General features: G+C 34.6%; 1 long non-coding RNA gene across 1 annotated transcript; it reads right to left on the reverse strand.

Moving 5' to 3' along the window:
• Window positions 1–7,963: 7,963 nt before the first annotated feature.
• Window positions 7,964–11,066, reverse strand: LOC138130129 (uncharacterized). Its single transcript, XR_011159505.1, has 3 exons — window positions 10,932–11,066; window positions 8,421–8,677; window positions 7,964–8,349 (listed from the first exon to the last, which is right to left on the reverse strand). It is a non-coding gene; the product is annotated as an uncharacterized lncRNA (long non-coding RNA).
• Between the last annotated feature and the right edge of the window lie 15,545 nt (window positions 11,067–26,611).

Consider the following 26,611-nt stretch of genomic DNA (forward strand, 5'->3'; position numbering starts at 1 on the left):
CCCCAATTTTCGATCACATATTATCCCAGCCCAAACATTCAGTTTTTGCGGTAACTGACTATGAGTTTCTCGCATCTAATGAGTGTTATGGTCAGCCCAATAACAATAACGGCCCAATTGTGGCGATTAACTTCACCATGTAAGGTGAAAGTACTTTCGTTTGAAAACACTATGGATGATAATGACACCTGGTTATTGTCGATTAGGTTCATCATTTGCCAGCAAAATTGAATCCGACGGTCCGGTCATCCTCAGCTAATTCTTGGACCATCTGTATCTTGTAAGGATACAGCTTTGCAGATCTAAGTACTCTCAGGACAGTAGTTGATATCGTAGACTGATATCGTTGTCACGCACCAGTTGCCGGGCTGGAGTCACCGGATTTTCTTGAAGAGTTATGTATCTGTCACAATAGTGTTAATGGTAATGTTAATGTTAGTGTTAGCCAGAATGTTAATCTTCAGAACATTGGTGAAACGTTCAACCGTTCACAATAATGGTGATGGTGATGTTAATGTTAGAAACGATGTTAAGAGATCCAGAAATGTCTGGTTCTTTAACATCTTCATTAACATCTACCAATCACCATCTAGAATTTCACGCACGCGCAGGCGCAGTGACAGTTCACACCATGTTTACAGCTGTAAGAGTAACATTCCGTTAACATTATTGTGAACACTGGACTACTAATATCACCATTGCCATCTCCACTAACATTATAACATTAACACTATTCTGACAGACCCATTTATAACACGTTTAGCTGAGTATCCTCTCCAACAGTGGGTTCTCGCTTTCTGAGCACAACCTTTACATGACCCAAGTTCCGGTATTGTACCTCGATCTTGCTTATGGTACTTTGGCTAATGGGTGGTATAATATTATAAATCCGGATGCTGTTCTCTTTACGCATTTCTTTAACAACAAGGGAAGAAGGCAAAAGGTAATCAAGGCTTTTGAAAAAAGTTACAATAAGATACGAAATACATACTCGTATACGAGTACACCTCCAACGTGTTCAATTTATAAAATTGGTTTTTATTTTTTTTACCACGTAGGCTTTGAAAATATTCAGGAAACAAATAATGGGTTGGTTTCCTTGCGAAATGGCTTTTCATACGAGGTTTCATTTGACATACTCTTACATTTGAAAAAAGTTAGGGGTGGTTGGGCACTTCCGAGAGCAGATATACAAAAGCCATATGCGCCAAAATGTGGGCAATGAAAAACAATAATTGATTTGTTTCGGGATTTTTTACAATCCAAGTCACAAATTTTATTCCAGTTAAAGTTTCCACGCTGTATACTTAATATACTATATCAGTGGTGGGTACAAAAACCAACTGGAGCATTCTAATTACATCTTCTTGCATCTACAGGGTTATTTATAATAAATGTTTCTAACATCGTAGGTGGCTGTGCGCCATGCTTTAGGTGCGCCGCTACGTAAGGTACGTAGTTGGGTTTTGTTATTTTTTTTATGTTTTTTTTATTGTCTCAGTTATTTGTTAATAATTGTTTATTTTTGTAGTGTTTTGTTACGGTATTATGAGAAAAATAATGTATATTATTCAACGAATATGTAAAGCATGTAACGATGTCTATTATTCACGAGGATACATTTTGTTGTATGCCAGTACTAACGTACTAATTCTATCATTTTCACTGTCAAAATTAATTTATTACTTTTAACAAACAATAATAAAATCCCGAATTACAACATTTCAAAATATTATAAAATGTGAATACTGCGTTTTATCACGGCATTAGTCGACGCAATGCTTTCTAAATGCAATTTTATAACTGGTTACTGTGGTGTAATGATACATTATTCACAGCTGTGAATAATGAAAATTACTTAGTAGGAATATAAAAACATCCTTGGTTTATAAGGGCTGATGGTTCAAAAAAGTATTTTTCTACTATTAATGCTAAATCAACCATTTAAAGAAAAGAAAAAACATGTGGTAGATTACCTACTATTTTTGACTGCTATAATAAACACTGCGTGAATTTTTTTCTCTAAAAATAACGACGTCATGTAGACTAGCAAATTGTTATGATACATCGTTTTATTCATCTGTAATATTTATTTTGAAATAAATAAATTTACGAGACGATACTTTTCTTATCAAAAACAATTTTTACGTCGTAGAAAAAGTATAATATTCTAGTAGCGTGTAATGGCTATTACCCTCTCAGAGGATCGCCATCAATGATCACTCTTGGAAGAATATATTATTTCACAATTAGACATGAAATAGAATTACATACATACATTAGATACACATTGTTGCATTCATATAACTCAATCTTACAATGGCTTCTTTATTGTTGAAATAGTTTAATACTTCTATTACGAAGTTGTTTTATTCATATTTTTTACTGAATACATGGGTAGTAAACTTGCTTCGTTTAAATAGAGAATTTTGCAAATTAGCTAAGCATAAAAAGTCACTAAAATCAACAACTACTCTGTAAGAGATTTCAGAGAACAACGCTGAATATCCACTTCTCTTCAAGCAGGAGACCGTTTGTTGGTAGAATACAATTTGTTCCAGCTCAAAAGTAATCTGCTTTGGAGTTGCTTTCTAAAACTAGTCAGTCATTAACTTTAGAACAGTTAATTTACTTATATTTGCAGATTTTAATTTACCAGACGTACATTTGACTTTCAATTTCAATTTAACAATCATCAAATTTCTCTAGAAGAGATTAAGGGACTTACAAATATGTATTTGTAAATAGTAAATACCTAATACCAGCGTTGTCGACTAAATCATAATAGGCACGGCTTACTCTTATATGTACTTATATCTATAGGTATATCTTTGGCATAGTTACCTCAGGAGATGGTAATATAATCTATTCCAAACTAATGAATCAAATGCCAACAATTTCGGGAAAATAACTATAAGACGTGGTTATAATTCGCAATAAGAAAATAAAATTAAACTACCATTGTTACCTAATACGTGTATCTTAAGTAGGTATTAATGTAAGTACCTAACAAGTCATGCACTAATTTATAATAATTACTACAGGTAAATGTCGACTGTAGTTATTTCACATAGTTAATACTTTTAGTTGGTACACAAAACCACTAAAGAAAGTCCACAAGTTCAACGGACACTTGTGTCAGATAACCTTTAAATACTAGGGGAGACCGGTGTCAAATGTAACCAAAATTGTTTAGTATTTTTTTCCTGAGGAACCCCTTAGTAATTTTTATCAGATTATTTTTTGTCAACATAAGTAACAATTTGACATACTTATACCGATTTTATAATTTGCCTGCCAAAGATAGTTTTTTAGAATAGTTCCAAAATTATCTCACGTGTCGGATGTTACTATTGACACCTATTTGGTGTCATTTGTAACAGGACCGGTGTCAATTGTTACAAACATTAACAACAACAAAAAATATACAGAACTCACGTAACTTTATTATAAAAATTTTGAAATTAAACAGTATTCATAAATAATACTACAAATTAATCTGAGAGACAATTAATGCATACAAAATAAGGATCTTCATCAGTGCAACTAACATGTGCCCATTGTTTGCATTCTCTACACTGGATCCAGTCTTCTTGGCTTGTGTTATAAGGGCCAAGACATACTAAACAGAAAGTTTCCTTATCTTGCTCATCCTCTTCAAACGAATCGCTATCATGAACAATTTTATTTTTTTAGTCGGTTTTAACTTGTAACAATTGACACCGTCTCATGTGTTACAATCGACACCATTTCTGATTCTTCACCTCCCTTATGATACATGCTGTATAACCTAACAAATTTAACGTATTCAACAGATAGCTAAAAGAACATGCATTGTGGGGTCTTAATCAGATTTGTAATAAGTATAATAAACTAGGGTGTAGACCGAAAAATACTTGTGTGCGGAAACTTACGTTTTGCTGCAATTATCACAAATCTTTTTAAATAAGAACAAGGCGACCTACTTGCATTGCGCCAACTTATGCTCGATTGGTAAAGTAGATATGCTATACGTTGTTGAAGACTTTTCAAACTTTTTATCAAAAATGGCGCTAAAATCAACCCTGTTAGTTTCGACACCTGTTACAATTGACACCGGTCTCCCCTACATGTAAAACGTTAAAGTACTGCGGTAAGAACTCGTATTAAAGGAAAACTTTTGATGCCAATGAAGTTACTTTTGCTTCTATAAACAAAATTCATTATTTTCCACTCTTCTATTGACTGCTACCGTGCGATCGAAAATTAAAAAAATCGAGATTGCCATGATTAATACACTTCAGTTGGCAGCAGGTAAAAATTTAATTCAAATATCATTAGGCAGAATATAGCCTAAGGGAGTCCGTTTCGGCTCAGGGACGCGAGGGTCGCGGGTTCGATTCCGACCCAGGGCGAAATTAAAAAAAAAAAAGGCTATATTCTGTCTCGTGATTCGGAAGTCACGTTAAGCCATTGGTCCCGGTCTATTGAGTTGGTCATCATGCCCCTCATAGATTTGTAAACCAGTCCTAGACTGTGTAACAAATTTTAATAATGATAATGGTAATTGTCATTATTAATTATTGACTATTAAAATTTGCTACTTATTACAATACGAGTATGTTCACTTTAGAGCAACTAATTTTCATTGTCCAGTGTTTCTTCAGCAATAGAGAAAGGCTTGGTCCTATTCGACACCTCGAGTTTTTGAGGAATTTCAACAAAAGTTTCCGGACTTTCAAGACACAACAACTTGCCTAGAAAGTCTACAAATGCGTAAACATGTTTTTGGAAACAGATAGTATTCTGCGCAAAAAAGACAGTAGACGACCGACAAAAAGATCACCTGAAAATATTGAAGAGAGTGAACAAAGAATGTTTGCAGAGATTAACCCAAGAAACTAACAGATCAGCTTATCCTTAAAAAAGATTTGCACTTTTTTCTCTATCGTGTGTCTGTTGTGCATGAAATTACTCCTTGACAATAAGAGCCCCCACAACCGACAACAACCTCTCTGGATAATATTGATTGATCGATGATCGTTGGATCTTGGGTCGATTTATAAACAAGGGCCGTGCGCGTGCTCCGTGCTCACCGTTGACGTTAAATAAAGGTGCGGAAGTTTTAAATCTCATTGTTTCATTGCACTAGCTGAGGAAATTCTTTTTTGGCCTCCTGTGATGGAAACTTTCCAAATACGCACGGTTCACGTCGCATGAAACTTTGTTTTTACGGCGACTATGGGACGGTGAATTTTTTCCACATACTATGCGGCAAAGTAACTAATCCTTGTTTTTAAACTTTAGAAACGTAGAAGAAATACACAATTTTAAATTAATGAAGCTGAGTTTGAATTCAATTAGTTTTAGAAAATAAACTCTAAAAGAAATCAAAACAGCAGCGCCATCCATTTGTGGGTTCTACCTTACATTTGACAATTCTTGGGTGCGTTCCATTAAAATTCGAAAAGTATTAATTGTTTTTTACATTTTAAATTAAAAAACGTCAGCGAAAAAGCATTATACATACCTTGTGTGTGAAACATTTTGCAACGCTCAGTTTATGAAACACTCCGTTGCGCGTCGTGTTTCAAATTAAACTTCGCGCTGCAAAATGTAACTTCCTACACTCGATTGTAAATAGCTATTGCAACCGACAGATCACAAAAAATTCTTTATGAAAATCAAGATTTCAACATTCTCAAAATCACTAACCTAACTTTTAAGACTGACATCTGTTAATTGAAATCTCACAAATTGCCAACTGAAATGTTTGGTCAGCGCCTACTCTAATTTTTTTCCAATCTCACGGTATTTCTGATGCGTAGCCATCATCAACCATTTTGTAAACCAGTTCCAATTTTTGAATTTTTCCTTACAACCAATCAAACAACTTGTTAATATTTTACATTCAACAGAAACGACACTTGCCTTTGAGGAATTTTTATTATACTTGAAAATCTTAGAGAATGTTATGACACCATAAGCAATAAACGATTATATTTTATTTATTTATAAAAAACTTCTACAAAAAATATAGTACTGTCGCGAGCAAAAAAAACTGGTCGTCAAAATCAGGCTTTGACATAATGGAAAATGCTCTGTTGTAAAACGGTCGTAAATATCATAACCTATCATCATGTTGTATGACATTAATTGTCATTTTTTTGTCATTTTTTTGACACTTTGTTAACATGGGCATAATCAAGCAGGGAAAAATGTTTAGTTTGTGACAATCTAACTAAATTTTGAAATGACATTGACCACCAGAATTTTTTGCTCGCGACAGTAGATAACTCACATAAATTAAAAATATTAGACATAAAATGGAACTTTGATGAATCTTAATTTCTCAGGGTACACCACCGGAAATATGTCTGAAATGAAAGTACCGACTTAATACGCTTATGCCTGGTTGCACGACTTCTCGTTAAATATATCGGGTGTGTCAAAAAGGACGGACATCAAAGAAGGTACACAATTTAGAGTAAACACGGAACATAAAGAATTTTTTCTTTTGCTTGTGGCCTTTCGTTAACGCGCAAGAGCTTTTGGAAGTTACAACTAAACTACCTGTAAAACTAAATGATCTTGTTATTGATGTGGGAACATAATTATATGTACTTTGAAAGGTGCCCTCAACAGATATCCAAAAATTCCTCTCACGAATATGTTTGAAATCCGTTTATTCGTCAGTGTAAATATGATGAAATATGGTGTGGGGGAGTAATTTTCAAATGCGGCAACATTGCTAATATACATTTTATAGCGACGAAAAAAAAAACACCTTTATAAAATAAATGTCAATGACAGTTTTCAAATTGTTTTCAAAATAAGTTTTACCGCAGCTCTTGGTGCTGCAGAAAATAATAATAATAATAATAATCATTTATTTGCCCAACAGAATCATATTCCAATTACGCCGTATTTAGCTGCAAGGACATACACCATGCATTTTCCCAGTGTGAATGTTATTTATTAGGCGTTTGAACCAACAATTGAGAGAAACAAAAATGTAACCATGACAAACTACATACGGTATTTTTAGTTACCGATTGCGTTGCTGCCCTTTTTGATTTTCACTTTCTGAGAGTTTTTTTTTTAACTTAAAGCTACAGAACAGTTTTTGGTACAACCTGACAAGGCTCCGTTTCTGTCACAACAGAAAATTTTCGTCCTTATCCGTAGGCGAGGATACATTTTGATGACTAATTTTTTGAAATTTTAAATCAATTTGTAACGTTTTGCATAAAAAATTCAAATAGAAAAAACGTCTCATTTAACAAGCTGTGCTACGTAATAAATTAACATACACATTTTAGATACACCCTGTATATCTTGACGCCGAAGCCTGAAAAAAGCCTTAGGCCCGATTGTATAAAGCTTAGTTAACATCGTGTTAGCTAACAACGCGTCAAGTCGGAAATCGACCCATTTGATTGGTTGATTCAAATTCAATGTTAAACATCCTCCAATCAGATCGCTTGACATTATGTTAACTTTAACAACGATCTTGACATTGTTATATACAACCGGGCCTTAGTCAACAAATTTATGCAGGAAACTACTACACATTGTAAGAATCTTGCAGTCTAGATATTGTACTGCATTCAGATTGCTGACAAAAATTAGAAGGGATCTACTTTTGCTTGTTTTTGTAACCATAATCTCAAAGGCTAAACCTAAATAACAACGTCCAGCAAAAGCTAAATCGAGCTCTTTGAACGCAACTAGTTGTCATTCATTCCTCCAGTCCTATTCCTCGAAACTAAGAAACTTGTCTTATTTGATCGTCTCTTTCGATGAGAAAAAGCAGAAAAATGTCTTATGGCACATAATTATTTCCCCTACGTTTCGACTGCAAAGCTATCATAATTAGAGCGACGATAAAAACTCCATCGTCGTCCTGATGATGACAGCTTTGTTGTCGAAACGCGAGTCAGCTTAAAGTGTATTCAGTGTAGGGTAACAATTAAGGGTCATTGTAGTGAACACCAAGTGGTCCATCAAACTTCATTTAAAATGTATTGTTCGTTGAATTAGAATGTTTGAGTGATATATGTCGGGGTGTAACACAATACGCTCTCATGTATACAACTACAAAAATTGCTTATAAATTTTTAGGTTTCGGAGAAGCTCTGGTATCTATCTACACAATTCTTTATTTAACAGGATGTGTTTCACAGACACACGAAACCGACAAAGAGTTAATCTGCTGACACTTGACTGCTGTTTCTTTGGTAGAAATGGGAGTATGCGTCAGTGCAATTTGTCCACCCTGTTGCGCGAAGAGAGTCGAGAAAGAAAGAAGTTTTTAGGTCGAAATTAGGTTATCCCGTGTTGCGAGTCGGTCCTGACAGTTGCGATTTCCTGGGAATGTTGAAGTGAAATTCGGAGGGCGTGATTTGGTAAAGGTTTTCCTGGTGCATATGAGACCTTACCTTCGACGTGCCGTTAGGCTTAGGGAGCGTCGGAACGCGTGTCGTCGGGGATCGATGTCGTCGGGCGACGGCGATGAGGCATGAAGAGGGCCGCACAGGTTGCTCATTCTCATTCCAGTCAAGTAGGCGGCGAGCGAGTCGCAGATGCGATGCCCAATAACAAGACGGAGACGCTAGCGCCTTGTCGTCATGCATTTTTATTCCCCTCCGCGAATGTTTTAAGAAGGAGCAAGGTATTAAGGAACCGGCCGACAAAGCTGAAAAGAATAATGATTCTTAATTTTCATTTCGTTCCTATACTCGACGACGTGACCAGAAATCTAAACGAAAATATGTCATGGGGAATTTTTTAGCCAACTTTCGTAACTTGGGCCATTTGTTAGGAAATTCAATAATGCTGTACTAAGTTGTCATCCTGCTGAACATCATCGGTCACCGTGAAATATGGCATTGTTGCTGCAGTTGCCTATGCCCATGCCACGCCGCCTGCAACCGGCGGCGCCCCTGGGTCTCACCTCGGGCGGCGACAATCGCTGACCGTGATCAATCGAGCGCCGCCATCCGCCCGGAATACAAATCACCTGACAATCATTTGTTAAACTGCTAATATCATCCTTCAGGACTCTATCTATTAGCATTTCCGCTGACCCTTAATTATCTCCCATATCTTCATTCCCCTGTCGACCGCAGGAACTGCTTGAAAACCACTCATCCTAAATATAAACCGTTAAATTTACCCGGCCTAATGAAGCCAACCTTGTTTTACACTTAAATACGTGTTTGTATAAAATTTCTGAATAAATTTATTTTTCACGAACGTAATGGCCTCTTTTGTAATTCGATTTAAGGAAACAATTAGCGCAAGCTGTTTGACGCGCAAAAGTTCGAGTGGATCCAATTCAAAATAAGCGTCGGCGAAAGCTTTATAATGATTCATACATATTTCATAAATCAGGTGTATCGAACAAGCAATTTGCTACTTTGTAAAAGACTGTAGGTGGAGAATAAATCTTCAATACTTTGGTATAATCAGATCAAGCCAACAAAGAGCGTAAATCCCTGTAAATAATAATTAATTGAGAGATTTGTGGCGATACGTATCGAATTTGGTTACAGTGTATGTACCATGTACCCATAATCCATAAAAACCATAAATTCACTAGGTCCAATTTGAACCAATACCGATTTCATTTTCAGCTAAATAAAACAAGTGATACGGTTATTGTCGATGATTGTGAAACCGAGCCACTGGTTTCAGTTTTTGACAATTGTATTTTTTGGAACTAACATACTGACAATTAAAATTTGAAATAGGAGCAACTTCGCTCGAGAGGAGAAATAGGGAGGTGAATGCAATATTCTTGAAGAGAATTATGATCTGGTTTTATCAGGCTTCTGTTCTAGTTCTTAAAATATGTTGGACATTTTTGTAAAATAATCGAAATATTAGTTAATTAATTCCACCAATCGTTAACAATATTTTTATAGTAAAAGTTTGGATAATGGTTAGTGACACAATTACATTGTTTACGATAATTTATCTAGGAAACATTTTCAACAAGAAAAAAGACTTCTAATGCAGAATTTAGTATTTATGAAAATCGAAAGAGAGAGATATAGGCAAAAAAAATTACATATTAACCTTAGCAAATAGGTAATCGTAAATGGGACTGTTCCTTGGATACCATTAAAAATATATTATTAGCACCATCCAACTGGTCTAGAAGAGCTTCTTTCCTTTATTTAAAATAAAAATCAAATTTTGTTCGAAATATTTTATACATTTCAAAACATTACATTTTTAATTATGGAAAATGTGCTATAATTTGGCACAATTTAAATTTTAAAAATAAAAGCTTGCAAAGTTGTTGGTTGTTAAGGAATTTTTTAAAAATGCGTAAACAAACATTTTATTTAACCCTCATAGTAAATATACAGAATGAGCAACAATAACTGTTTCAGTTGGCAATACAAAATTTTACATGAAATTTTCAAGAATGTGAATTGTATCTATTTCGGTTTGTTTTATTGACGTTATTGACAGCTGGCATTCATTTCACATTTAAATATCTTGGTTCGTGTAATCTTTTATTAATAAAATGATTTTCTCGTTGGAACATGACATCAAAGTCACCAGAATTTATTAAACTATATTGCGTTTAATGTAAGCAATACGTAAAACTGTGATAACAAAGAAAATAAATGAAAAAGTATACAGTACGCACGGCGTTCACAATGTTTTTTAATATTCCAATTATTTTGTTTAGTTCGCGTAGTAAGATGATTAATGTTAGCGAAAGGTATATAAGTTATACGGAAAAATAGGTAAATTAGTCAACTGTCTAAAATAATAATCATATTTTATAAAACCAACTGGAGTAATTTGAAGGATCACGGAAACAATGCAAGTGTTGGTAATGTTAACTACGTCTCAGTACAGTAATACGAATATGTTGGGTATAAAATCATTGCACGTTAAAGACCTTAATTAATTATAAAACAAACACTCACCATTATCTACAATGTCGAAGTTTCCATAAACAAAAGGGAAATGTGACCAAACAATATTGCATTCCAAATTAGTACGCTTTGAATGAAAAGGGTTCAGCAAAAACTGCAGTGTGCTGAGTTATTCGTATCGTCGCTGATGGTCTGCCTAGTTTCTAGTACGTAGGTATTCATTTTAAAAACAAAGATTAATTTTAAAACGTGTTACTTTTTGCTTATCAGTATTAGTAAATCTTTTGTAATAATGATAATGACATTTATTATCTATAAAATTTATAAAAGAATTTGCAATTAACTGGTTTCGATTGGAAAATTATTTAAAACGAAAAGACAGCTACCCCCCATTTGGCGATTACATATTTGTGAAATAACTTTTATTTTATTTATCTTTCAATTGCTTTGTGTCATTTCTATCAGGCATCAAAATTTAATAATCAGTGTTTTTTATGTAAAATTTATTTTAATTATAAATTTATTTTAATTTTATTGTATGTACGTACTCAATATGTATTTGATTTAAATGAGTGTTAGCATTGTTGAAAGCATTTTAATAAAATATATTAGTTTAACCAGGAGAGGTCGCCAGATGTATGACGGCTTCATAGGACGGCTTTTTGAAAAAAAAAATCAGGGTGGTTGCTCCGACAGCCCGTATCACCACCCTGAAAGGAAACGCCGTAACGCTCGTAAATTTACGAGAAAAAAACCTAATTTAGTTTACAAAATTTAATTAAAAAACAAAAAAAATAACAAAGAAGGTTACAGTAATCATTTTTTTTCCTTTCAGTAATAAAAAAAAAACTCCCGCAAAAAGATTCGAACCCGGACTGGCGAGCGTCCAACATTCGGGCATTTCATTTCAGGGTGGTGATATAGGCAGTCGGGGCAACCACCCTGACTTTTTTTTTTTTGTTCAAAAAGCCGTCGTACATCTGGCAACCTGTCCTTGTAAGCTCTAAACAGTTACTAACATTGACTAACATTTTGTAAGATATTGTTTCATTAGATTGAACCATATTCCTTGATAATATTAAAATATAGTGCGGCTGATAATTATACTACATCCAATTTAACTGTCAAATAGTAGCAAGATATTTTACACTTTAATACACGAATAATACAATGAATGGATAGAATAATTTATGAAATATTCAGTACGCCGTGGTTTTGGAAATGAGTGATATTTGAATACAAAATCTGGCATATGAAAGCAGCGTTTAAAATTCATTCGTTACAAAATTTTTGAAAATCGCATGATATACGACGCATTCAAAATAGATTATTAAAATCTGTTAAAAACTTAAATGTAATGTTTTTGTCAACAAGGAAGCATCCAGCGTTCAGAGGAATACTAAATGATAAAAATATGTGATTTGAATTATTAAAAAATTTACAAAAAATGTAATCAGTAAAAAACCGATTTTAATTTTAGATATTAATATTCAAATTTCTCGAATCTTTTGATTTTATGGTAACAGCTGCTTCGCGCATTAATGTCATAACATAGGCCATATTAGTTTCAAAATAATTCAATTTATGACTTGTACACTTGTTGATTATGACGCGCACACCTAATAATAGAAATAAATACAATTTAAAATTAAATGGATGGTGATTTAGGGTACAAATTCATATTATTACCTATAAGTTTAATATTTCCAAAATAACATTCCTGTTCTAATAAACTATTTTTATAACACACAGCATTACTATCAATCATTTTAATCCCCAAATCCTTACACGTGTTTCTGACTTATTCGCTTAAATTTTACTATAATTTTACTTCATGTTATAAATGAATTTTTTTTCCTACCGAAAGCTACTACAATTATAGTAATTTTACTAATTACACATTTTTAATTTCAGGTTTATACAGGAAAGTTTTTGGGTTCTTGTAAATATGTATTTTAAAAGATATTATATTTTTTAATGTGGTTTGCAATTGAGGCACATCATCAATTCGCAGTAGTAGCGTACTACGAGTATGTTGTATACGTTAAAAATTAGCTGAAACACCAGCCTTCGCCGTACCAGTACTACAGTTACACTCATTGTGGACAGTATAATTAGCTAAGTAACCACTTCAAACAACTAACTCAACTACTAATAGTTTAATAGTTACATAATTCGTTTTAACTCTTTGTCCAGCTAACAGTAAGGAATGCCACATACAGTGTCTTGATAACTGTCACAACCTCACTCAATAGACAGTAACGTAAAAAGTATGAAGGGAACGTCGCCTACCTACTGCAGTCATAGACTAATTACCTCTGGGAATGCAATGGACATTAGGGAATGAATGCAGAGTGTCTCATTCAGCTACTAGTAATTATACAAACAGGTGGTACTGGTGGTAGTGGTCTTTCAATCCCTCATGGGTTTTGACCTTGAAAATATCTGCGCGAAGGCGGAGCGATAAACCAGCGAAGAATCTGTAAATGAAAACTGAAAACGTTGACTATTTTAGCCATGCCTTAAATTTCAATGGAATTAAATTACGAATGGAATAAAAAGTCACCGAACACGTAATAAAGTAGCAAACTTGATAGCACGTGGAGGAACATCACAGAACACTATCTAATTAGAGACGTAACGAATCACGATGTTTTCCGATCGGTTTGTAGCGCCTACTTAAGACCGATATCCGTCGTTTGCACAGACATGACTCACAACCCATGAGAGGTTGAAAGACCTCTACTCGTATATTGGAAGATCGAGTAATGCAGCAAATATGGAAGAAATGGTATGTGGCGTAACCACTTTAGTGACTGACTTAAATAAAAGAATAAGCAGTAAATATGTAAATTGAAAATGAACTTTTCAACAATGAAGTTTCAATCATAGTATAGTGTCCCCACAGATGGAGCAAACACTAGAGTAAGAGACTTGATTCGTTACAACTAACTCATTGAAAACTTTTCGGTAGTAAAACATTTTCCGATTTCGTATTTACAACTGGCACAACACAAACAGAAGTCTAGCTCTTAGAAATAAAGTACTTATTTTTTGTCTATTTTTAGGAACCAGATGCACTGTCTGGCATTGGTTTCTACTATTTACTACATACAATAAAGTAAAGATAATAAGTAAGTAAGTAAAAATAATAAAACCATTGAAACCTATCGGGTGTTCATTTAATAGTCTGGTAGTATTACCTATATTTTGTTTTTGTTAAGACATGTCGTCGTTTGAACTTCCGGTTCGTAAAATTAGAGTAGAACTGTCATATTTTAACATTTGCTTTCAAAGAGGTTTATTGCTTGTTGGCGTTCACGTTAGAGCAGAATTTTGCCCGACAGATCAGTTGTATAATTCAATGAGAATTTGCTGTTAACATTTATAGTGTCCATTGGACAGCTACCTTAAAAAAAAGTTTGTTGGGCTACCTACAGAAAAGCCACACCTCTGCTGTAAATTTCACTGTGACTGATGACAGATCAAGACAATATTTACTTGTTCTGGTATGTCCAGTGTTTAATTTAAAGGTAACATGAAGGTGTAGTTTTGCGTAATATTTTATTTATATCCTATCAAATGTAACATACATTATTATTAGTACCTAAATGATATGACCATTTCTTGATAAATGACTCTTTTTGAGTCCAGAGATTGAAGGCCGAAACGCAGTTGAGGTCGACAACTGGGCGAAAAAAAATGTCTATTACGTCTTCTACATATAATGCAAAATCGGAATTTGTAAAAACTTTTTCAAAATCGTGAATCGAGAGATCCATCTTTCCACTATGTCAAGAACAAATTCCAACAAATTGATAAAAGAAAATGATACTTGTTCATGCAGACTAATGGATTTTATTGATGTCTGTTAGTAGTTAATGAAAAATTGAAATATCAAATGTGACTAAAAGAAAGAAACGTGACATTATATTTCATACTTCTGTTTTCTATGATTTTATCTGTTATTGCCATTAAAATGGCACAATTTTTTTAAGAACGTAACTTTGGTTGAATCTGAAAAGTTCCGAGTCAGTGTTTTCGGTCCATTTCCAGGAAGAAGAGAAAATTGAATTAAGTTTATTATTGTTGGACAATCGAGAGAAATCCTGATTGAATTTACTCAATAATTTCACACTGTTGACTTTATGGGGATCAAATAATTGCGCTCTGAAATTCGGAAGGCAAACATTTTGTGAAATTATTTTTATCAAAAAATCAACATTGTAATTGTCCCGTGAATTGTCTGGTGCTACAAACACGAACGCATTCTGGATAAAGTTGGATGTTTCGACATTCAAATTGTATTTCTGCCTGCGGTGCTGGAGAGAGTAAAGCGCCATTCGCGGCGAACTCTAGAACTAATCAAGCTAATCTACTGTATTTACTGGGCTAGCACTGCTGCTAAATCGGATTTCGTCCTGCCGAGATGAAATGCTGACCATCTCTCTCTTTCGTATACGTTACACGGATAATTGTGTTGCCGTACTATTGGTCGGCATCTGTCTATTAATCCCCCATAGTAGTATTCATCGTGTGCAGAGACCTTACAAATTTGCAATACACACATACACGTGAACCGACCGGTATGATGGATGCTTTAATTAGGAGTGCTCCTAAAACAAATGCAAACCTAATTGGAGATAATAGTACGTAGTATGAGCATACACGTTGACGATGCAGCACACGTAATACCCGTGGAATTCCAATTTAATATGATTAGCCATACCTGGAAGTTACGATTTACGAAAATTCACTGTACGCTACCCCGAATCAAAGAAACTTTGCCCTACGAACTCCATCTTTGGAGGAGAAAGAGGGTGGCTGTTGACGAAAGATTACGTAAGTCTACATGCACGTGAGGTGACAAGGGTCAGGGTGACCGTAAATTAGTTTAGCTAATAAACGGTTCCCGCTAATAGTTGAGTTTTCTGAAATATCTGGTTCCTTACCGGGAGTATCTATAATTTGTAGCTGACTTTTAAAAGAATTGCTTATTATTTTTAAAGAATTAAAGCCGAAATGTACATAACCGATTCTCTGCTAACGAAACTCTACACGTACCACTATTTATGTAAAGTTGATCTAGTGAGGAACGTCTTAAGATAGCTAAATCAAAAGGTAGTGTGTTCTTTGTGAAGTACTAAGAACTAAACTAATACTAAGGTACATTCCGGACTCGATAAAATGATAACAAGTTTTCGAGTGTGAGTCAGAGAAAGAAAGGTGATGATTTCAGATTTCACTTATGCTGTGACATGTTTCTTTGATAAATAAAATTATCCAGCAACTCAACGTGCTCATCAGTCATTACCTAAGAAGTAACGATTTTCCAAGGCTGCAATGAGCTTGTGCAAAAAGATGTTGTGCAGATTACGTACCGCCGAACCTGTAATGATTTCAATATCGAGCACGTTAAGGAAAAACCAACTTGATCTAGATGACTACATTGAAGAATACAATGTATAACATGCAGATTCCAAATTGCAATCACTTGTGCGGTCAATGATCATATCGAAAATAAGAATAAGCAAAATATAAATTCATCAAAGAAACTATTGATGCTGCCTCTAAGATTTTGGTAACACCTGAATAAATTGCCCGTTAATATTACCCATAAATTGATACGGGTAATAAAGATTTAGCATCATACATAAATATTTCTAAATACATATCTAGCTTGATATCGAAAGCTCGTATCTAATTGTGATTAGCTGGCATTATTAATATGTAGTATTAATAGTAGTTTATTTAACGAGTTCGTGTGTAATTTGAGCTTTTTTTGGCATGAGTGGGCCAGTTTAAAACTCGAGTGAAACGAGAGTTTTAAACTGGCCCACTCATGCCAAAAAAAGCCCAAATTACACAAGAACGAGTTGAATACAACGTTTTTTTGTTCGACGAGCCCCCCCAAAGGCTCGAAATCGCTGAAAATCTTTAGAATTAGCTTGACGTTTCGTTTTGACAAGTTGTCAAATTTATCAAAATCCGTTCACACAAGAGAAAATTCTTAAATTCTGACAGTCTCGAACAAAAAACAAAAAATTTATTGGTAAAAATATTATTAATAATTGTCATGTCATCTTAATGATTATAATTATGTAAATCAGAGAGATAGTGAGGAAAGCAAATAAGGTTGTGGGATGTGTTTGGGAAATAGGAGAGAGAAAGTGGGGAGGTGACTATAGGAGACTATATTGATGTACAGGGCTGAGATCTGGGGATGGAAGGAACAAGAAGAGGTAGAGGAAGTGCAAGCAAAATATTTGAGAGAGTTGCTAGGAGTGGACAGAGAAAAGCCAGGTTACATAGTGAGGGAAGAGTGTAAGAAGAATAGGTTGAGGGTGAAAGCGGGAAAGAGAGCGGCAAAGTTTGAAGATAAAATGAACGGAGGGGATACTAACGGAATGCTGTTGAAAAAAGAAAAAGAACACGGCGACGAAGGAGAGAGAGAAACGGATATGCCAGTGAAGAAGTGGAAGATTAAGAGCAAAAGGAAGATGCATGAATGTAGAGCTGAGTGAAAGGGACAAAGAGACAGACAAGCAAGAAAGAAGGGAGAGAATTAAAGAATCCCGCTACACTAGTGAGTATGAGAGGTGTATGACAGAGGAAATTCCGGAGTACCTACCTGGGGAGAGCGAGTGCAAAAAAAGAAAAATGATGGCGAGATATAGATGTGGGACTGAGGAAAGAGAAAACAGGTATTGGACGGAAGGAGAGGAAAGAAGGTGCTATGCGGAGAGAGAGAAAAGACAATTGAGCACATAGATCATAGAGAATGGATGTAGCGAAATGAGAGAGGGGAGAGATATTGAATGAAGACGGAAGGGAGATAGGAAGGATGAAAGGGATATGGAAAAGGAGGAACCGAAGGGAAAAATGAAGGGGGGGGGGGGGGTTAGAAAGAAAAATTGGGATGGAGCCGAGGCGAAGACCCGGCCTCCGGCCTAGTAACTTACCCGACATCAATTTAAACCAAGCTGAATTGACCCGAGATACCTACCTAATTTTCTGTTAAAATTATTACCGCTGAACTATAAGCCGCCATATTGGACATTCTCGCAAATAGTACATATCATTTCCAACATAAAAACACATGCCCTTTCAACTGGTAATGTCAAATTTTCATGTCACCTCATTATTTTTTCGAGCAACCCCCACCCTCTTCCACCCCTCGTAGTCGGATGGACATCAAACTCTATTCGGTGGTCACTATTACAGAGTTATTTCCAATGGCAAGATCCGAGATTATTTTGTTAAAAGTTTCAGCAGTTATCGCCGTCGATCTATGAAGACGTAAATAACCTTATAAGTCCGCCATATTGGAAAAATCCGCAAATGGTAAACATCGTTTTCGACATAAAAACAGATTCCCTTTCAAACGGTAAAGTCAAATTTCCATGTTCTCTTATTATTTTTTCTACCTACCCCCACCCTCTTCCACCCCCCGTGGTCCGATTGACACCAAAAGCTTTTCAACTCGAGAGACCATGGGTAAGTTTGTGCTGGTCAAATTTGAAAGCAATCGGTCAAAGCGTTTGTGACTAATCGTGGGAGAACGAAAAGTGGGACAGACAGACGCACAGACAGACGAAGAGACAGACGCACAGACAGACGCACAGACAGACGCACAGACAGACATCATTCTAAAAACTTCATTAACGTGTTTAGGGGACCTCAAAACGTAAAGATCTGATGAAATTAGCAATTCGAAATTTTGGACCGATCACAATAACTTACCTACCTTTGGTCGGGTAAGTTAAAAATGTAATTGTTTTTAGAATTGTTATTTTTAATTTTAGGTGGAATTATAAGCAGGAATCCGAAAACCCCTAGAGCAAATAAAGCATTATTATTGTATCATGCAAATGAAGAAAACAATGGTTATAATTTTTTGAACATCTACAGTGAATGTAGTCCAGTTGGATTTTCCACAACTTAACAACTTCATCGTCGCCTACAAATACTGTATTAATTGGAAGTATCATAGCGAGTGGAATTTCAAGTAGCGAATATTATTATTATTCTTCGACAACTCGACTAATCGTTAATAGGTTCACGCCAAAACACGTGCGCTGACTCCGTAATTCATTTGCTAAACTTTTTGAATGCAACTTTTTATACGGTTTATACATAGACTCCATCCAAATTGTCTGGGTACATTAATTAAAAGGTTAGTAAAAAGTTCGTGAACAGCCATTTATCTCTGAAATTTAGTGAGATGTGAAGAACTGAAAAATTATTAAAATGTTTTTTATGACGTGCAGCTACCAGGACTAACAGCAATCCGGCTTTTCCTACATGTCGTTTTGAGTTTTTACACGTTCAAATCAATACGTTAAATGTAACTAATAAAACAAAACTTCATAAAAGAATTTGACAGTCACACTTTTTACACAGGTTACAAATTAAAATGGGGGATAGTAAGAAAATGATGCTATAACTTTATTAAACAAGTTACGTTTGAACAACAGCTTTTGTTTACATAAACATTATTGTATGCTTTTCCGAAGAAAATTTCTTTTTTAATATTACAAAAGTGCTTTATAACGTGATGGAAATGAGAAAATGATAGATTTTAATTATTTACGTCAACCGCAAGGAAATATGAATGTTTTTCAGAGATGCATTTTTAACATGTGCACTGGCGTTAAATTGTATATGCAAAAACGGGGAGTTAACTTACTGCTTTGAATACAGATAGCTGCAACAAAATAATTTAAAAACGTATTGTTAAAGATTAAATTGAAAAAACGAAATCAAACCACAAAAAATATTTAATTAAAAATTTAACACTTTAAAATGTCAGTTAAAGCTGTAATAAAAATAAAATTCATAGATGTGTCTATTATTTCATTTATTTCTTTTTTAAATCTATAATAATTATTATTGTACACTGTTCCTCATAGTTTAAAAATTTCCTGTTAGCGTCATTTTATACAGCTTATTTATTACATGTTTTAACTTAATGAAAATAATATTATGTGTATTATTCAACGAGCGACTGTATGACTGTATAAGTTTATAAGGCACGAGGCATAATAATCCGAGTGAGTAATAGCTAATACACCCGAGTGTGTAAGGATAATTTTTGTACGATTTTATAATTTCTTCGTTTTTACTACTCTATTTTGTTATTATGACATTTCAAAATAATTGAATGATTGAAAATTATTTTGTTATGTTGATAACACATTTGAAATCTTTAGTTGGCAACATCGTTGGCATGACACACGCAATTTTCAAAATTGAAACAAACGTCAAAAAAATCTAAATTGACAGTTTCAAACTTTATTTTAAAAAATGGTTTTTACAATACTTAGAGCACAACACATTTATTGTAATGGCCTATTTTCGCAGTAGATTGCAAAATGAAAATGGCCATTGGCTGTATTCACAGCAGATAGTTTGTTTACGAAAAATTTGTTGAAACCTATCCCGAAGAACAAATCGAATATTGTAATTTTGCACAATATTGTGGGCGAATATGTAGTTGAACGCTTTGTAAGCACTGGTAATGTGGGAAATGGCAAATCTACTGGTCGTCCCACTGTTGCTACACCTGATGTGCAAAATGTTGAAGAAATTGTCGAGGAAAATCTTCACATTTCGATACGTCGTTTATCCCAACAAATAGGTTCCCATTGACAAATGACCTGTTCTCATTTCCTACATTTTCCCTCTTTTTAGGACTTTGTTATGAATCCTCTCGAAAGATCCTGAAAGAATCCTTGCATATAAGCCCATACAAATGTACAATGGTCCAACAACTTCACCCTCCTGATTATCTCCAAAGAATCCAGTTTTGTAATTGGTGTAACAACAATTTGCTTGATAATGTTGACCAGCAAGACATCACTTTCTTTTCCGATGAAGCATGGTTCTATTTGTCTGGGTTCATAAACACACAAAATTACAGAACATGGTCTGCTCACAATCCACCTAATGTATTTCAAGTGCCACTGCACCCACTTAAAATCGGCGTATGGGTTGAAATGTCGCGAAGGCGAATTATTGGGCCGATATTTTTTCACGAAACAATTAATGCGTAAAGATAACGAAGACTTCTTGTAGACCCATTTTTAAATCAACTGGACGACATAGAACACAAACGGCTACTATCAGCAAGACTCGGCCACTGCACATACTGCACGGGCCACGATAAATTATTTAGAAGAGTTTTTCCCAGGACGTTTAATTAGCTCAGGTTTGTGGCCAAGTAGGTCACCCGACAAGACCCCACTGGACTTCTTTTTGTTTCCATATTTAAAGAATGTTGTGTTTCGCAATCCCATTAAAAATTTGGAAGAATTGCAGCATGCGATTGAAAAAGCAATAGGAAACGTGGGTCCTGATAATAATTTATCAAACAGAGTTATTTGTAATATCTAGTAAAGTTTGTTGATTATTTTGTAATCTTTGTTTCAACGCCAATGTGACTTGACTTAACCTAACCTAAATAGAAATGATTGACAGATGATGCACGAGAAGATTTGCACTACCAACTGCATCAGTGTTGCCAATCCACTATTTTGCTTCAATCATTTATAGTCACTCGGTATAAGTATGACTATGAACATTGCGCAGTGCCGAAGCAACTTTATAGTTATTTTCACTTTAGGTTTGAAACCATGACAAAATTTACTATAACAATCGAAAATAGTAAAAATAGTTGTATAAATAATTTACTACCTACATGCTATGTTTGTTTAAGTTGTACCATATGTTTCAAAACATCTATGCTCAAAATTATAATCATCCAACATGAACTGCCATAAAGGCACAAATATAGGTAGGTATACATGAGTATCAACAGTTTGAATAAGATCAAAAATGGTTTTACTTTGAGAACAGTTCCTATATAAATGAGTCACCGTTACTAATATTGGCTGTTGACTTATAGGTATGCTCCAATAGTACTGTGGTTCACAAATTGAACATTTTGTTATTTACAATGTCATTATTTAATTCATCAGGTGAGAAGGGCACTCTCCAAACACATAAGTAAAAAGAGCTTCTGGTTTCTTCTGTCCCTACTTTGGATTTGATGGATGTAACAGCCCCTTAAAAAGCCATCATTGTGTAAACTATGAAACGTTCGACAAAAATAAAAATGTGAAAATAATCCGAAAACGTGTTTAAAAAAAATGACAATTTAGATTTATTTTGGAGAATTAGTTCCAGGCATTGTATTAGTTATACAGTGTGGAAACTTTAACTGGAATATTATTCGTAACTTGGACATAGGTGATATTTGTACAAAATCTCGAAACAGGTCGAATTTTGTTTTTCTTGCCCACATTTTGGCGCATTTGGTTTTTGCAAATCTGCTCCCGGAAGCTTGCAACCACCCCCAACTTTTTTTTCCAAATAGAAGGCTATGCCAAGTGATACCTCGTTTGAAAGCCCACTTCGCAAAGATTAAAACGCACTATTTGATTCTTGAATATTTTCAAAGCCTACGTGCTAAAAAATAAAAAAAAAATGCAACAAATGTTCAAAAAAGGCACAGTTTGTTTCTTGGCTAATTGCAGATCGATTGTAACATGCATCCCTTACGTTTTATAACATTTCCGGTGTGATTTGCTTAATTTCATGCCTAAAACCGAACAGTATTGAAGATCTTAGGCAACATATTACGAGTAGAGATGTAATTAGGCAAATCACACTGGAAATATTACAAAACGCAAGGGATGCATGTTACTACCGATTTGCAATTTGCCAAAAAAGAAACGGTGCCAATTTTGAGCATTTGTTGCATTAAATAGAATTCAATTTATAAAATTGGATTTATTTTTTTAGCACGTAGACTTTGAAAATATTCAGGAAATAAATAGTTAGTTGTATTCCTTGCGAAGTGGGCTTTCAAACGAGGTGTCACTTGGCATACCCTTCCATTAAAAAAAAAAAAGTTAGGGGTAGTTGCGAGCTTCCGAAAGCAGATATGCAAAAACTATGTGCGCCAAAATGTGGGCAAGGAAAAACAAAAATCGACCTGTTTCAGAATTTTTTTTACAAAAACCGCCTGTGTCCAAGTTATGAATTTTATTCCAGTTAAAGTTTCCGCACTGTATATCGTTTGAAATGTATAGAAGCGGACTAAATTTAAGAGTGAAGGTTTGATTCTTCGTTTTAATAATGTTTGACATAACCCCAAAATTGTGGAACTTTATCTAATTTATTATATTATTATCAAATTACTTACTTATTTAAGAAAAAATAAAGGAATAAAGAGTAGGTATAGAAGTTTTTGACAAAACAGAGTTTCGTTGTAAAACTTCCGTTTACAAAGAACTGTACTTGAAAAAAAGTACTTTTAAAAAATTTCTTTATAACCACATTTACATTTTATGTTTTAGGCGATATTCAAATAGGTACTTTTTCCCATTATTTAAATATTTCTTTAAAAATATGAAACTTATATTCTTGGAATCATAAAGCAGTGACGAGGCGGATCATAATTTCCACTTCCACTTTTGGACGGATTATAAAAACTTTAGCCATTTTTCCTTCGGAAAGTGGAAAAGTTGAAGACGCTTTTACTTCGTTTCATTTTCACGGTTTTGTAATAGATAAATAAATTTTATTTCTTTAATTTCCTTTAATAGTGGTTGGTTTGAGTTCCCGGCTGTGGCGTCAACATCCTCGTGCATCACAATATTCATTTCCTCTGCATAATCGTTGCTAAAAAATTCCATAACATTCTAGCATGATTTAGGTAATGCAATGGTCCACGCAGCAGTCTTATCTTTATTATAATGTGCTAACTGAAAAGTGGTTGCTACACCGAAAATGGTAATTTCAGCAGAAGATATGCGGAACATTACGGCCGTATGTATTCATTGCGTTCACTCAAATTCGCATTGTTAGAGAACTTGAAAGGAAAGCACTACGTGCGCTCCTATTCCAAAGACTTTTGTAGGTTTGTTTATAATAAAGGGGGGTTAAAGAATATGAATGGGGCGCAGTGGAAACGAAGAATTCGATGCGTTGTTCGGTCGCAAACAGCAATAAATTGAGCTTTATCTGTTTTTTATCATTGCGGGTTTTCCGCCGGAGCGATTCTGATAATTTAATGAAGTAAAGGCGAAGATTAAAATGGGTGTACAAAGGTGAATAAGTGAGCATGTGATTTTAAGGGGTGGAAATAAAACCGGCAATCACTGGAGCACTGCATAATAAATCGCGAACCTCTATGGCGGTGTGGCGGCGATTTTCTGCACCCCTTCCTCGTACCATTACTCCAGAACAACGTGCAATTCTGTTGAAGAAAGAAAAGCAAAGTATACAAACAAGGGTTAATAAAAGTCAAGATATTTTGCGGTGTTTACGTCCAAGCCGGCAAACCCAAATCTAATTAGAATAACTAACATTCGCGACCGACTCGTTTCTGAGTTTCCTGAGCTAGCGCATCGTGAAACTCCTTTAATTTATAGATAAGATGGTCGCCATTAAAGACACGTACCACCTAATCAACCAAGATTTTTCATAGATTAAATTTAAAATTTAGCATCAAGTACAATTCTTTTCAATAATTTAGAATAAAATATCATGTGTTTATTTAAAAAGATTTAAATAGACGTGACAGCGATATTTATTTTCTTATGCAAACATAGTTAAATTAGAAGCTGAAAAAATAAGCTCTGAGTGTTTCGTAACACTTTTATTGAACTTTATGTATTGCTTTCTGGAATGATGATTGCGACAAATATTTAGTTGGACTGATCATTATTTATTAAACTAGCTTGTTTGATGTTTACTCAATAAATAAACTTTGCTGAAATATAATAAATCGCTTTATTTGTTGAATTTAAAGACGATCCAAGCAAATATGACGAAATTATCTTCAAGTTAATGCACTAAACAATTATTTTAGGTTATTAAATTTAATTTAACAACACAACTAAATTGTATTACTGCACAAATGAGGTATACGAGAAACACAATAAATGTATGATTGGTACAAGATGTTTTTGTTGGTAATTTTATTAATTTTTTTTTCTGAGATTATTTCCTAACGTTATTAAAAGCAACTTTCCAGCCGTCTGCAATTAATTATGCTATACACATATTGTTGGACAAAAATGTGCTTGTAATATATAATGGTCATACCACTGCACAATATTTCAAGTGGTCTAGACTGGTGCAATTTAGATGTAGAACTAACGACAATGCTAAATTCATTAAGGACTCTCTATACAGTGAATATCAGTACATCCATCCAAGTTTTGCATGCTTATCATAGTTGTGATGCGATGTGCGCATCATTTATTCGATATTCACAAACAATTTATCATCTTTTATTATTCATAATTTCTAGAACACTTAATCAACTTCACAAACAAACCTAAGCAACAAAGCCTGTGTTATATCTAGCTGATCTAGTAATATGAAAGAGTATTCATTTCCTTTAAGTTTACTTATACCAAGTGACCATAAAAGATTGTGACGATTTTTCTCATGTTGGCATTGCTAAAGTATTACCAATCTATCAAAAGTAATTAGAACCGTTTATACTCACCTAGTATTTAACGTATTCGTATTTTCTATTTTACCCACCATTAACGTTTTTGCATTTCGTTCGTCTTTACTTTAACCACATAATTGAAAGTGAACCATGTCTTGTGAAGAATTTTCAGACTCAATAAAAAGGTAAAATGAAATGTGCATTTTCATTGTCAACTGTATTTGAATGTTTGTAACTTGACTTTATTAAAAATGCTTACGACTTCTAGCATCTTTAAGTTTTTAATTGGAACGTAGGTACATACCTAAATAACAATGGACTAAAACGATGATTATGATACCTAATAATGTTACATTTTCTATAAACTGCCAAATCGTTTTTAATATACTTATCTATTTATATTATTGGCAGACACGTAGTCAGGACTTAGATTCCAACATTCTTGTGAGACTGTACCTAATTGTTGATATCTTCGGCAAGTGACGACGCTAAAATTGAATCAGGAGAAATTGTTGAACCAGTTTTTTCTCCTTTATAAACTAGAAGTGGGAAACATGCTGAATGGTTCACAAGTTACTTGACTTCTTCTTCTATGTGTTAAACATGAAGATCCAACATCTTCATAATCTCAAACCTCCTGATCCAGAGTTGTTCATCTCCGATCAGACCGGTTCACACCACCGGAAAACCGAAGAATCATCCATCTCCTGCCGAACTGTCGTACTCCGTCGTACCATCTCGTGATGGATCGGCATCGGTTAATATCGACTGCGTGTCGGAAACTTCTCCATCCTCTCTAACGTCACCCTGCGTCACTGCAGTCGGCCCCCGAAGAATCTTCCTCTGCTTGTAACACCTGCAAACCGTTCTCATCTTATCGGTTGACTACTGTCACGTATGCTTTTTTGGAATTGTACACGATTTATCAGTTGCCGTAAAATAAAGGGGAAAAGTATCGGTTTTCCGCGAGAAGATCTATGTACGTCGATAATTACCTCACCGGCTACAACATCATTGAAGAAATTCTCGCAGTGCGCCGTGAACTCCATCAACTTCTTCTGGCAGACGGTTTCTAACATCGAAAGTGGGCAAGTAATATTTCAGGGCTCCTACAAGGCCTCCCATCTGAACATATTGAACTGGAAAATCTAGTCTTGGGATGGAACTCTTCATCACCATCACCAGGGCTAGTGCACTTCAAAATCGCTTCCGATCTCTCATCGGCCATGTTTATCGCCGGGTACCCACCGATTCGTTGTTC

The sequence above is a fragment of the Tenebrio molitor genome, chromosome 5 (genome assembly GCF_963966145.1).
Source record: "Tenebrio molitor chromosome 5, icTenMoli1.1, whole genome shotgun sequence".
NCBI lineage: Eukaryota > Metazoa > Arthropoda > Insecta > Coleoptera > Tenebrionidae > Tenebrio > Tenebrio molitor.